Here is a 12,265-nt window from a genome sequence, read left to right on the forward strand (position 1 = left end):
TGCTGGAGGAGCTGCTGGCAAGGCCAAGGGCAAGTTCAACGCCTGTGGTCGCGCCGCGTGGGCCGCCTGCTCTGGAGCAACACTCCAGGTGTCGGCCGTCTTCGCCGAAGACCTTGAAGAAAAGCGTGGATGCTCCATCGTATTCGAAGTGGATGGCCAGGGGCCCTTCCGGACAGCAGGCGCGGGCGATCTCGCCCCATCCTCGAGTCATGAAGACGTCTGCCAGGGGGACGACCACGACCTCCGCTTCAGTAGCTTGGCTGTAGCACCCGTTGTGTTGCAGACACAGCTCGGCGGGCCCCCTCGACGGTATCTCCTCGGTAAAGAACCTCGGGAGCCGGATCCAGGTGTGTGGCGGCATTGCTGCCCACACCACGAACTCGAGCGATGTGCCTTCGGCGTGAGTTTGCAAGCCGGCTGGCTGTGCAGCCATGGCCTATCCTCCATGACCCCGACCCGCGCAGCGCTGGGCATTCCCCCCCCCCCTCACCTAGGGCTCTGCGCGTGGGCGTACAGAGAGATCGGGAAGCCAGGCGGCGGCCACTCGTGCCAAGGCCGCGTCACCTCCTGCCCCCGGTCGGCGTCGCGGGAGCGGCCAAGCCTTTTCTTCGGCGGAAGTGGCCCAAGCTCCTCCCGAGGAGCTTTCCCTTCTCTACCGCGGGAAAACCTCCTTATCGGTGCCATGAACCCTTCAGCAAGACGGCGAGACAAGGAAGAAGAAGGAAGAGCAGGCAGCGAGAAGATGGAGATGAGCGGGGGGTCCCGCCCCTCTCCCCATTTATAGCCACAGGGAGGCCAACCGCCGGCCTCCATGATCCCTAGTAATGATGACCTTTTTGCATGCAGACTCTTGTCAAATCGAGCGGTTGCCGAGGCAGCGTGGGGAAGCGGAGACACCCACGACCCATCAAGCGCCACGCGTCGACCAGGGCCGCAGGCAGTTGGGGCCCGCGGCGCTTCGCTCTTGCCCTTTGGCTTCGCCTCGAAGCCAAGTCCAAGCATGCCTTGGGCTCGGGGGCTACTGTCGGCGTTCTGGGAACTGGGGTACCCAGACTTGCTTGCCTGTGGCCCACGGCGTGGCTCCATCGACGGCCTGGTACGGCCCATCTTCAGCACCAACAACACAAGACCCTCACGAGTGGCCAAGCCCCGTGAGGCGGATGACGCCAAGACCTCCAGAAGGAGCTGCCTCCTTAGGCTGGCTCCTAAGGAGCGGAGATTCCTATGCAAGCCCTCACCTCGTGAGGATCGAATGACGCAAGCCGTGACGACCAAGGCCAAGCGGGCGCAGTACAGCAGGTTTCCTCTTTGGTGCTAAAGAGGCAAGCACAGGCGCGGAGTCCCGAGGCATCAACCAAAGGTTTCCATTTCCGTGCTACAAGATCAAGACCGCTAGGACGGCAGGACGGAGGTCATCGCCGAGCTCACCACGACGTCACGACCAGAAGCTTTGCAGGCGAAGACCACCTTTTGTCAAGATAAGCCGTACTAGTTGTCTCCCTTCGAATTTGGCCATTGTGGGATCCCTTCCCGCCTTCATTTTGGGAAGAGGACCAAGGCCACTATAAATATAGCCTAGCCACCACCATAGAGAAGGGGCCGGATCCAGATGATCCACACCCTCACCAGCTCACGCAAACACAAGAACACACCTTCTGAGGTTGTTCTTCCTTTGTACTAGTTCATCCACAGCCCACCTCGAGGCAAATCCACCACAAAGCAGGAGTAGGGTATTACACCGCAAGGTGGCCCAAACCTGGGTAAACTGCCTTGTCCTGCTCCTCTTCAGTTCATCGAGCTAGGCCATGAGATTGTCGAGTTGGCAGGCTGGGGAGGTTGAGTTCTTCGCACGCACCCCAGAGTTCGAATCTATTTTGGGTCTGCAGAGCCCCGAATCCGACACCTTTGGGGAAATCAGATTCAACCTGGCCCCGCCGTCAACCAACATCTTTGTGACTTTGAGGTTGTGGACCGTTGGTGAGACAGACAACGGCAAGCACCCTACCACGATGGTGCGGTCAAGGTGGTCTTCTTCGTCAAAGATGATGGCCGTGCGTGACCACTTGAGCGGCTTCCGAGAATCTGCCGCTGGCTCCATGGCATGGACCTAACACACCCACTGTTTAAGTTGGCGGTGAGAGGAGTGCAGAGATGAACCCCCGTCAATGCACAGAGCGTCAGTGGCCTTCTAGAATTCCTGCTCTCTGGTTTCCTCTTCATCCCCTCCATCACTTTCATCATTGCAATCCTCCTTCTCTTGGCCCCTAGCGGTTTTTCCTTGGTTCCGAGGAGCCTTGCCGGGGCGATTAGCTTCACCACCTCGACCCTTCCCGCCAGCGCCATTCTGACCTTTTTCCTTATCACGCTTCTCATACTCAGCCCTCTGCTTCTTGACAAGCTATTCAACTTGATAGCACTCCTGGAGATCATGGCCCTTGGTTCGATGAATCTTGCAGTACGGCCCATCACCTTTCCCGGCCTTCTCAGCAGCCGCAGCCTCCCGGCAATCAGTACATGCAGCAACTTCCTTGCCGGGAGCTTTGGCCTTAGCCTTCTTGCCGGTACTAGGCGTGCCCGATCCCTCAACGGTCATTGCTGCCTTATCCTTGCGCTTCTTGTTGTGCTTCTTCTTCTTCTTCTGACTGGTGGCCTTGTCGCCATCCTCTGAGTCGATGTTGATGTCATCTTCTTCTCCAGGGAGTTTCCTCCCCTCCTCAACCCGAGCACACTTGTCCACCAAGATGTAAAGCTCCTTCACAGTCCTGGGCAACTGAACGTTCATCTTGGAATGTATCCGACGGTTGCGCACGTTGGACTGGAACGCAGCTATCACAGCTGCCGGGTGTATATCTGGAATATTCCTATGGACTCGGCTAAACCTATGCATGTACTTCCGCAGAGGCTCTCCTTCCTTCTGCGGGAGAAGGTGCAAATTGCTGTGCCGCCCTGGTTCTTGGTGGCCACCCGTGAAGGCGCCAAGAACTCATGGCACAGGTCAGCCCAGGTCGAGATGGAGTTCTCCGGCAGGTGCATCAGCCAAGACCTCATGTTTGGCCTGAGTGCCAAAGGGAAGTAGTTGGCAAAAACCTTCTCATCTCTTCCCCCGGCAGCTTGAACAGTGATGGTGTAGATGCTCAAGAACTCTGTCGGGTTCAGCCTCCCATCAAACTTCTCTGGTATCTCTGGCTTGAATGCGCAAGCGGACGGCCAACGGACATGCCGCTCACAGGTGAAGGCAGGGCACTCGGCCTCGAAAGGCAGGTACCCGCCTCCACCGAGTGCAGGCTCCTCGACGTTGGGGCCATCGCGCCGATCGGACTGGTGGTGGTTGTCGCGGTGTCGCTCGATGGTGATGCGGGCGCCCTCCATCTGCCTGTCCTCCAGGGCTCGCCGTTGGCCTTGACGTGCTCGAGGATCGGACGAAGCCATCGAGGTGTCCTCAAACTCTTGGTCGTGTGGCCCTCTCGCTGGTTGCCGCGGTGGGGATTGCACCGTGGGGATGGCCCCTTCCGCACGGCCAGCAGCGTGGGCTGCCGTGTCGTTTGGGGAGGCCGTGGCGGGCCTACTCACTATGAGCCTACAGCCTCGACAAAGCCAATTAGGCTCTGAATGGTGGCTCTCCACTCATCCATCTGATCAGCTGCCGGCGGAATTCTCAACAGTAGCTAGGCCCGCACCATGGCCTCCGAAGTGGTACTTGGCATAGGTGAGGATGATGTAGACCGCAGCATCGGCCGGCTCCTGACGGTGCCGGCGGTGGCTGCGTCGGGCTCTCGCCGTCAGGAGCCAGTCGCTTGGATGGTGTGGTGACGAGGTGGTGACGCGTGTGGACCAATGACCCTGGTTGGAGCATTGGCTGGGCCAGTTTGCTCCGGCGGTGCATGTCCTGCGACCGCGACCGCGGCGGGGGCGGCTGGAGGATTGCCATTCGCCTCAGGGCGATCATCACCGCCGTCGCTATGCCCCTCGGCTAGGCAGGGAGGGACGGAAGGAATAATCTCTCTACTCGTACCTCACGGAGCGTGGACGCCAGGATGTTGCTGATGTTGTTCTTCTCCGGTGTCTACCGCTCCTGCTTCGGTCGCGGGGGAGGTGGTGACAACGCCGCTTGCATGGACAACGTCTCCGGCAGCATCTGCATCCTCATGCGTACCCGCGTTCCCTGCGGCATCGGTGGTTGTGGGCGGTGAGGCCTTCGAGGTGGACGGGTGAGCTGCGGCACCAGACTTCTGCTTGGGCGCAATACTTGATGGAGCCGTCGATGATGAAGATGGCGATGAAGATGACGCGCTGCTTACGCTCTCGGGTTTGCACAAGTGATCCCCCTAGCTGGCGCGCCAACGATGTCATGGGAAAACACGGCCACCTATGGGGCCATGAGCCCCTCTTTGGTTTTGCGGGAGGATGGGCACGTTGCACAAAGAGCGGAGAAGCGTAACACAGCACGACAGAGATCACACAGGCAGTTTTACCCAGGTTCGGGACGCCGCGAGGCGTAAAACCCTACTCCTGCTTTGGTGGATTGATGGTGGATAACGGTGGAGAACGCGGCGCTCTTGCCCGATAGGGTTGCCTCGAGGCGATAGTGGCTACGCGCGTATGAATATGCGAGGCTCCTAATCCTTTCTACGGTAGCCATGGGCCTCCTTTCATAGATGAAGGGGTCACCACAGTGGCAAATCAGTCTTTACATACTTATTAGATAGCAAATTGTGCTATCATACCTAACTCTACAGGTAGACAGAGCACATTAAATGCGCCGCTTAGTGTCACATCACAGCATGCCCGGCAGGCCCTGCCGGGCTGTTTTGCCAGCTTCGCACCTGCTTGTTTGACACGTCTTAGGACGGGTATCATATGGAGGTGTTTTCTATAGGAAGTGGCTGCCATGTGGCAGGAAGCGGCAGCTTAGTCACTTAGGGGCTTGACACCGCAGTGATCGATGACTTGCGTCGCTGTGAGGTGGTGTGGTGGAGTGGTTTACCTCCGCAAGCCCCGGCAGGCCTGCCGGGACGATCTGGAGGCTTGCTTCCGGGGTAACCCCAACCCCGCCAGGCTCGCCTACCCGGCAAGGGAGGTTTTTCCCTTAGTGACATCTTGTCTCTCTGGCTTGACTTGGTCTTCTCGACGAGCTCTCTGATTCTTCAAAGAGTTGATCCCTTCATGCTTGGTTTGATCTTGGGCGCTGCAAACTTGTCCTTAGGCATGTGCACAGTCTGGGAAATGGACCCAGTGTTTGTTGCACCGACACAATTCATAGTACAGTTTGCTTTATACTAATCACTTTTTTGTATTTATGCAAACAAGGGTGCTCAGCTTGATTTCAATGGGAACTGCACAAAATGTTCTCGTATACATAAAATATTCTCGAATTATTCGTTTCCACCACAAGAAAGGAGGTGCCGATATGTTCAAGGCATTGCAACATATAAAGGCAAAATCATACAAGATACGCGCGAATTTGGTTGATTTTGGTGGAACTGCACAAAAAGGACAACTGGTTTATTTAGCACGAGGTGCCATGTCAATGTCCAAACTGATGGCAAACCCTGCCCATTCCACAATCGTAGGCATTTGATATTTTGGGATGGGAAAATCTTGTCAAAGTTTGCTCATTGATGTACGCCAAACAACACACATTTGACATTTTGGAATGGGACAACCTTGTCAAATTTTGCTCATCGATGTTAGCAAGAAGACATGCGTTTGATATTTTCGAATGGGACGCCCTTTGCTGTCAGCAGCATCAATCCATTTTTCTTTATTATTTAGTTGTGAATTAAATATCGGCTCTGACATGTGAATCGCTGAGATGCATAATCATCGATTGTTTTGAATGTTCTCTATGAATTGCCAGGCCTGTGTGTTTGATTGCAATATACAGGAACGCTGAAAAGCTGCTCAAACTTTTTGAACTCCCTCTGTTCCTTTTTACTTCACATATTAGATTTCTTTCAAGTCAGTTGATTTTGCATTGTGAATGTTGATACTTTTTTCTATAAGATTGGTCAAAGTAGAGGTACTTTGACTTCAGACAAAACTTATATGCAGACTAAAAAGGACCGGAGGGAGTACATGTGAAACTGCTGCAAACGAGGTGATCACCCTGGGAATAATGCTAGTACGTATAGTTTTGCATGTTCATCAATGCCAGTGATACAAGAATTCGAACTAATCGAAGTAAATTCATTCATACACGGCGGGATTTCATATAAACATGTCGGATTTTGATAACCCAAGTATAGGGGATCACAACAGTTTTCGAGGGTAGAGTATTCAACCCAAATTTATTGATTTGACACAAGGTAGCCAAAGAATATTGTCAAGTATTAGCAGCTGAGTTGTCAATTCAACCACACCTGAAAGACTTAATATCTGCAGCAAAGTATTTAATAGCAGAGTAGTATGGAAGTAGCGGTAGCGGTGGCAAAAGTAACAGTAGCAGTTTTGTAGCAATCGTAATAGTAGCAACGGAAAAGTAACTTAGCAAAGATCAATATGAAACGAACTCGTAGGCAATGGAACAATGATGGATAATTATGTCGGATGGCATTCATCATGCAACAGTTATAACCTAGGGTGACACAGAACGAGCTCCAATTCATCAATATAATGTAGGCATGTATTCCAAATATTGTCAGACGTGCTTATGGAAAAGAACTTGCATGATATCTTTTGTCCTACCCTCCCATGGCAGCGGGGTCCTAATGGAAACTAAGGGATTTTAAGGCCTCCTTTTAATAGAGAACCGGACCAAAGCATTAGCACTTAGTGAATACATGAACTCCTCAAACTACGATCATCACCGGGAAGTGTCCCGACTATTGTCACTCCGGGGTTGCAGGATCATAACACATAGTAGGTGACTATAACTTGCAAGATAGGATCGAGAACACAAATATATTCATGAAAACATAATAGGTTCAGATCTGAAATCATGGCACTCGGGACCTAGTGACAAGCATTAAGCATAGCAAAGTCATAGCACCATTAATCTCAGAACAAAGTGGATACTAGGGATCAAACCCTAACAAAACTACTTGATTACATGATAAATCTCATCCAACTCATCACCGTCCAGCAAGCCTACGATGGAATTACTCACACACGGCGGTGAGCATCATGAAATTGGTGATCGAGGATGGTTGATGATGCCGATGGCGACGATTTCCCCTCTCCGGAGCCCAAAACGGACTCCAGGTCTGCCCTCCCGAGGAAGAACATGAGGTGGCGGCGGCTCTGTATCGTAAAACGCGATGAATCCTTTTCTCTGATTTTTTCTCCCCGAACGTGAATATATGGAGTTGGAGTTGAGGTCGGTGGAGCTTCGTGGGATCCACAAGGCAGGGGCGCGCCCTAGGGGGGCGCGCACCCACCCTTGTGGACAGCTGGTGGGTCCCCTTCGGTGGATTCTTTCGCCAATATTTTTTAATTATTCCAAAAATATTCTGTAACATCCCAAAATTCTAAATTTTGGGAATGTTGATTATTTAAAAAGGAGTAATTAAAAACTTGCTTGTGTTGCTTGTTGTTCGTTAATTTTGTCTATGATTTGAAACTTTTGGAGTTTAAATAAATATTAAAATGAGAGGGAATAAAAGGACTATCCCGATTATTCATTTGGTTCTTATTTTGGGTTTGAGAATATTCGGAATAGTTCCAATTAATATATGAGAGAGGATGACATGACTTCCTCAAAGAATGATATTGGTGAATAATATAATATTCTCTTATTTTGGTTTCAACATTTAAAACAAATCCAACCAAAAAAATTGAGAGAAGGTAATATGACTCCTTCAATACAAAAGAGTTGAAACTGATTTAAATCTTATTTGAGTTTTTTCCCGGGAATTGAAGAGAATATTGTTTTGTGGGACATTTTATAAGTGTCAAAATAAAGTTTATGAAAATATTATATGTATTTTATATAAGTATATTGGACTGGAAAAATGTTCACTATGTTGTATGTAACTACATTTGTTTTTTAGCATGTTCTTTTTTTTGTAGAAAAAAAGGTTTTGGATCATTTTTCCAGCCAAAACCATTTCTATGAATAAAACAGAATAGAAAATATCTAAACCTATGCTGCAGCCTATCTGGCTATCCCTCGCCCGCGCGCAGCGCAGCGAACCATCCGGCCCAGCCCATTAGCGCAGCAGCCGCCCCTGCCCAATGCCCGCGTCATTGCTGACGTCATCCTCGCGGCCCACCTGTCAGCCTGTCTCTCCTTCCCCTGTTTGATTGACACGCGGACCCCACCACTCATCTCCCACCTCTGTTCGGACTCCTGTTCACGTACGACGGCGCGACCACGGCCGAACCAGACCACCCGCGGTTCCCGCGATCCCAAACCCTTGATCGAATCTGTAGATACAGATCGAATTCCGTCGATCTCCTCTGCCAACTCCCTGCCTCGCCCTGTGGAACCGGGCTCAAAATCAAGCACACTGACCTCCCAAGTTTCGCTGCCCGAGCTTCCTTCCACGGCCAACTCCGCCAACTGTAAGCCACACCCCTGCCCCTCTGTTCATCTGCAGAGTCTCCTTGATGCACTTCCTCTCCCTGACCATCTTCCTTCGTTGCAGACGCTCAGATTTTGGCTGGGGAGCCTCTCAATGACTTCACCGAGACCTGGCTCACCTCCCTTGCATCCTTTTGTGCTCAGCACACTGCTGGTTCGAGCGCCCCACATCCTCCCGAAGATCACCGCCGACGCCGGAGATCCAACTCCACTGCATCGCCAACAGAGAACGCCTCGTTCGCCGTTTATGCCACCATGGCCAGCCTGCCGAACGCCGCACCCGCACGCCATCTCGGCATCACCGGAGGCTGTCGGAGGAGCGCCGCCGCCCATGCCCGAAGCTGCCGCCGTTTTCCCCCTGCTTCGGTGAGCACGCGCACACGGCAACATCTCAGCCAATCCGCTTGCGACACGTGGCGATATGCTACAGTAATCGCAGTTCAAAAACATGGTTTGGAGAGATTTTCACTAATTTTATGTTTAGCTATATCTCTTGATCCGTATATCCAAATTCATCGATTATTTTTCTTGTGTACTCATATTGATCCGGAGAATCCAATAGCAGCAAAGTTTCACACATTTGCACTGTTCAAATTTGAATTTGTTTGAATTCGAATTCAACCATCCGGAGGTCATATCTTTCAAACTATTTGTACAAATAAATTGATTCCTTCTGCGTCTGAACCTTCGTATCATATACTTGCTAAAAGTATTTTGTACACTCGTAATCAAATACTTTCTGACCTGTTTCGAATTTAAATTTAATTCAAACCTCATTCCACTATAACTTGCGTTGTAGTGTTCCTATTTGTGACACCCAAGTTTTTATTTGGATTTTTCAAAAGGTTTTTATTTGACTTGAGGGGAGTGATCAAAAAAATTTCTTCAAGAGAACTCTCACTCTCAAATATTTTTCTTTATGGCAAAAGTTTTATTTGGATTCAACCAAGATCTGTCTTTGGTCTTGGAGGTTCTTGCTTTTCACTTGGACTCAAGACAAAACATATTTTCACTTGGGAAATGACTTTTGAAAATCTCCTTGAAATTTGCACTATGGCTTTTGGAAAATCCTTTGCCACTTTCAACAATTCCTTCTTGCCATGGCCTTAGTGCAAATCCTCTCTCCTAACCCTTCCCTCACCTTTGGATCATGATTTGCATCAAATCCAGCAAGTTGAACCTCCCCATGTATTTATTTCCATTTAAATCTTATTCAAATAAATTTCTGCCTTCTTTCCTAGCACTTGGAGATTTGCAAAGGAACTCCACTTTCTGTCTTGATTTTTGCCCCCAAACCTTTCCCCCTCCTAGTCCTTTGAACCCTCAATCAAGAACCATGAAGATCCACTGGTCTTCAGTTCAAAATTTTCAAACTACACTTGCTGCAAGTTTGGACCAGATTTGCCAAATTTGGTGAAATTCATTCAAAACCTCCTCCAAAAATTCCAAGTAAAATCAGGCAGCCTCTGGGTGCATTGAGTGGTCACCTCACCAAGTTACAGCTCCAGAAAAATTTATCTCATTGCAAAATCTTTCTGTCAAACACCTGCAGTGCACTGTCCATGTCAAGTTCAGAAAGTTCAGTGAACACTGCAGTGGCCTGCTGTCGTTTTCTTCAGAGAAGGACGTCGATCTCGCCAGTACCACCGCGTCGCCTTACCCTCGTCCCCGCCCTCTTGTTCCTGCACCGCACGAACGCCTGGCGCCTTGCGGGCGTCGGCGACGAGCAGCAGAAGGTGCGCCGCCCCGTGACCAACGCCGGCGGCGGCTTTGCGGACGCCAGCGGGAGACACGGCGTCGACGACGCCACCCAGCGCCGCCCAAACCACCGGAGCTCGCCGCGTGGCCTTCCACTCCCCCGAACGCGTTGCCGCTCTCGTCGTGAACCGCAGGGCGCGGAGCGCGCTCTCTGCCGCCGTTGAGCCCGTGCGGTCACCTCACCGTGGACCGACGCCATTACGCCAAGACCGACCCCGTTTAGCTGTGAAACGACTCCAGTAACCTCCACTGATGCTGCCTGGCCACTCAAACCTCCTGCCAACCCACTGCTCCGCCGTAATCGCTCGCCGGAGATTCTCCGTTCACAGCCACCCCGTCGATCTGCCTATAAATAGAGGCCCCGAGCTTCAACTCGAGCACCCACCATCCCTGCACTCCCCCTAGAGCAAGCCTAGCCACTGGTAGAGCCCCGAGGAGGTCTCCTTCCTCGACTCCGGCCGCCGCGACCCGCCACGGGATCCAGCCCGATTCGCCCCCGTGTGTGCTCCTCCGCCCCCATTCTCTTGCCAGTAACTTCACCTTGCACCCCTCGTTCTGACCCGCGCCTCAATTCGTAGTTTGCAGCCCTCCACCGGAGTTCCCCATCCTCACCCGAGCCGCCGTCCGCCGGAGATAGTGTCGCCGTCGACGTGGTGCTCCCCGTTGGACGAGTCCACCACCCACCGACGCGGAAGAAGACGCTGAAGCTCTTGGTACCCTCCGTTTCTCCTAACTCGCCGTGGTTCGACGCCGGCGTCCACCGCAGTCTTCGGGCGCCGGCGAGCTTTTTAAACCTGACAGGTGGACCCCGCCTGTCAGCCTCTATTCTATTCCCCTTCGAACCGTTTTCTGTTGGCGCCTTCGGGCAAATACGTTTTCTCCTTTGCGCTTGCGCATTCCCAACCGAAGCGTTTTCTGTTTTCTCAGTTAGAACCCTGGAACTTTTCTGTTTCATTACAGATAAGTCCCTGGACAGAAACCTTTATAACTTTTTAATAAAAAGGAATTTTTGAGTGATTCTTTTTCTGACAATCTTCAAATTTTGTCTAGTTTTTTATGGGATTTATTTGAAAATTATTTGGAAAAGTTTCTGTGCAAGTGTTGGTTTTCACGTTAGGACCCGTTTCGTGATTGCCGTAGGTTCCGGAAGAGGTGACGGAGCCGCGAACTTCGCCGAGCTAGACTCCGACTTCTCCGAACCAGGCAAGCATGTTTTGAACATTTGATATGACAGGTGTTTTACATGTTCACGTGAGAGTTTGTGCATGGCATATGAGTATCGGTGAATACCTCGTTGCTTGTAAGGCAACGACCCGGTTGTTCCAAAGTCGCGATGATCTCTGATGAGAGATGGCCTAATCATGTGGTGACATGAAGGGCAGCAAGGTGGTACTGTTGTAGCATACCAGCCTTGCGTCATCCGACTTTCTCCGACGTTAACGTGGTTGGAGCCACGTTATCGTTCTCTTCCCGCATGTTCCAAAGTTGCGATGATCTCTGATGAGAGATGGCCTAATCATGTGGTGACATGAAGGGCGGCAAGGTGGTACTGTTGTAGCATACCAGCCTTGCGTCATCCGACTTTCTCCGACGTTAACATGGTTGAAGCCACGTTACCGTTCTTTCCCCTTTCCGTGCTACCACATGTCTCATTGCCAGGATGCGGTTTAGTAAGTTGGTAACCTCTTTCCGTGTACACACCAAACAGAGAGGCCGGGATGATGGTACCTTGGCCCAGGATTAAAGCCAGTCATCCGGTCAGGGGGCATGGGTGGTTCCGGTTGGGACCGAGAGGGGGGCACCCCCTTAGAGCGCGCGTATAGAAATTTGATCCCATGCTACGCGAGGTTGTAGCCTCCCCGTCTCAAGGTTTTTCTTGAATGTTGCCGAGGGTGATCCCTGGCTTCGGATGGTTGAATTGGGTGTGTACTGGTTAGACATGTTTCTTCCAAAACACCGTAGACGGAACTAGTCCCCGTGACTACT

This window comes from Aegilops tauschii, chromosome 4, assembly GCF_002575655.3.
Source record: "Aegilops tauschii subsp. strangulata cultivar AL8/78 chromosome 4, Aet v6.0, whole genome shotgun sequence".
In the NCBI taxonomy this organism is placed as follows: domain Eukaryota; kingdom Viridiplantae; phylum Streptophyta; class Magnoliopsida; order Poales; family Poaceae; genus Aegilops; species Aegilops tauschii.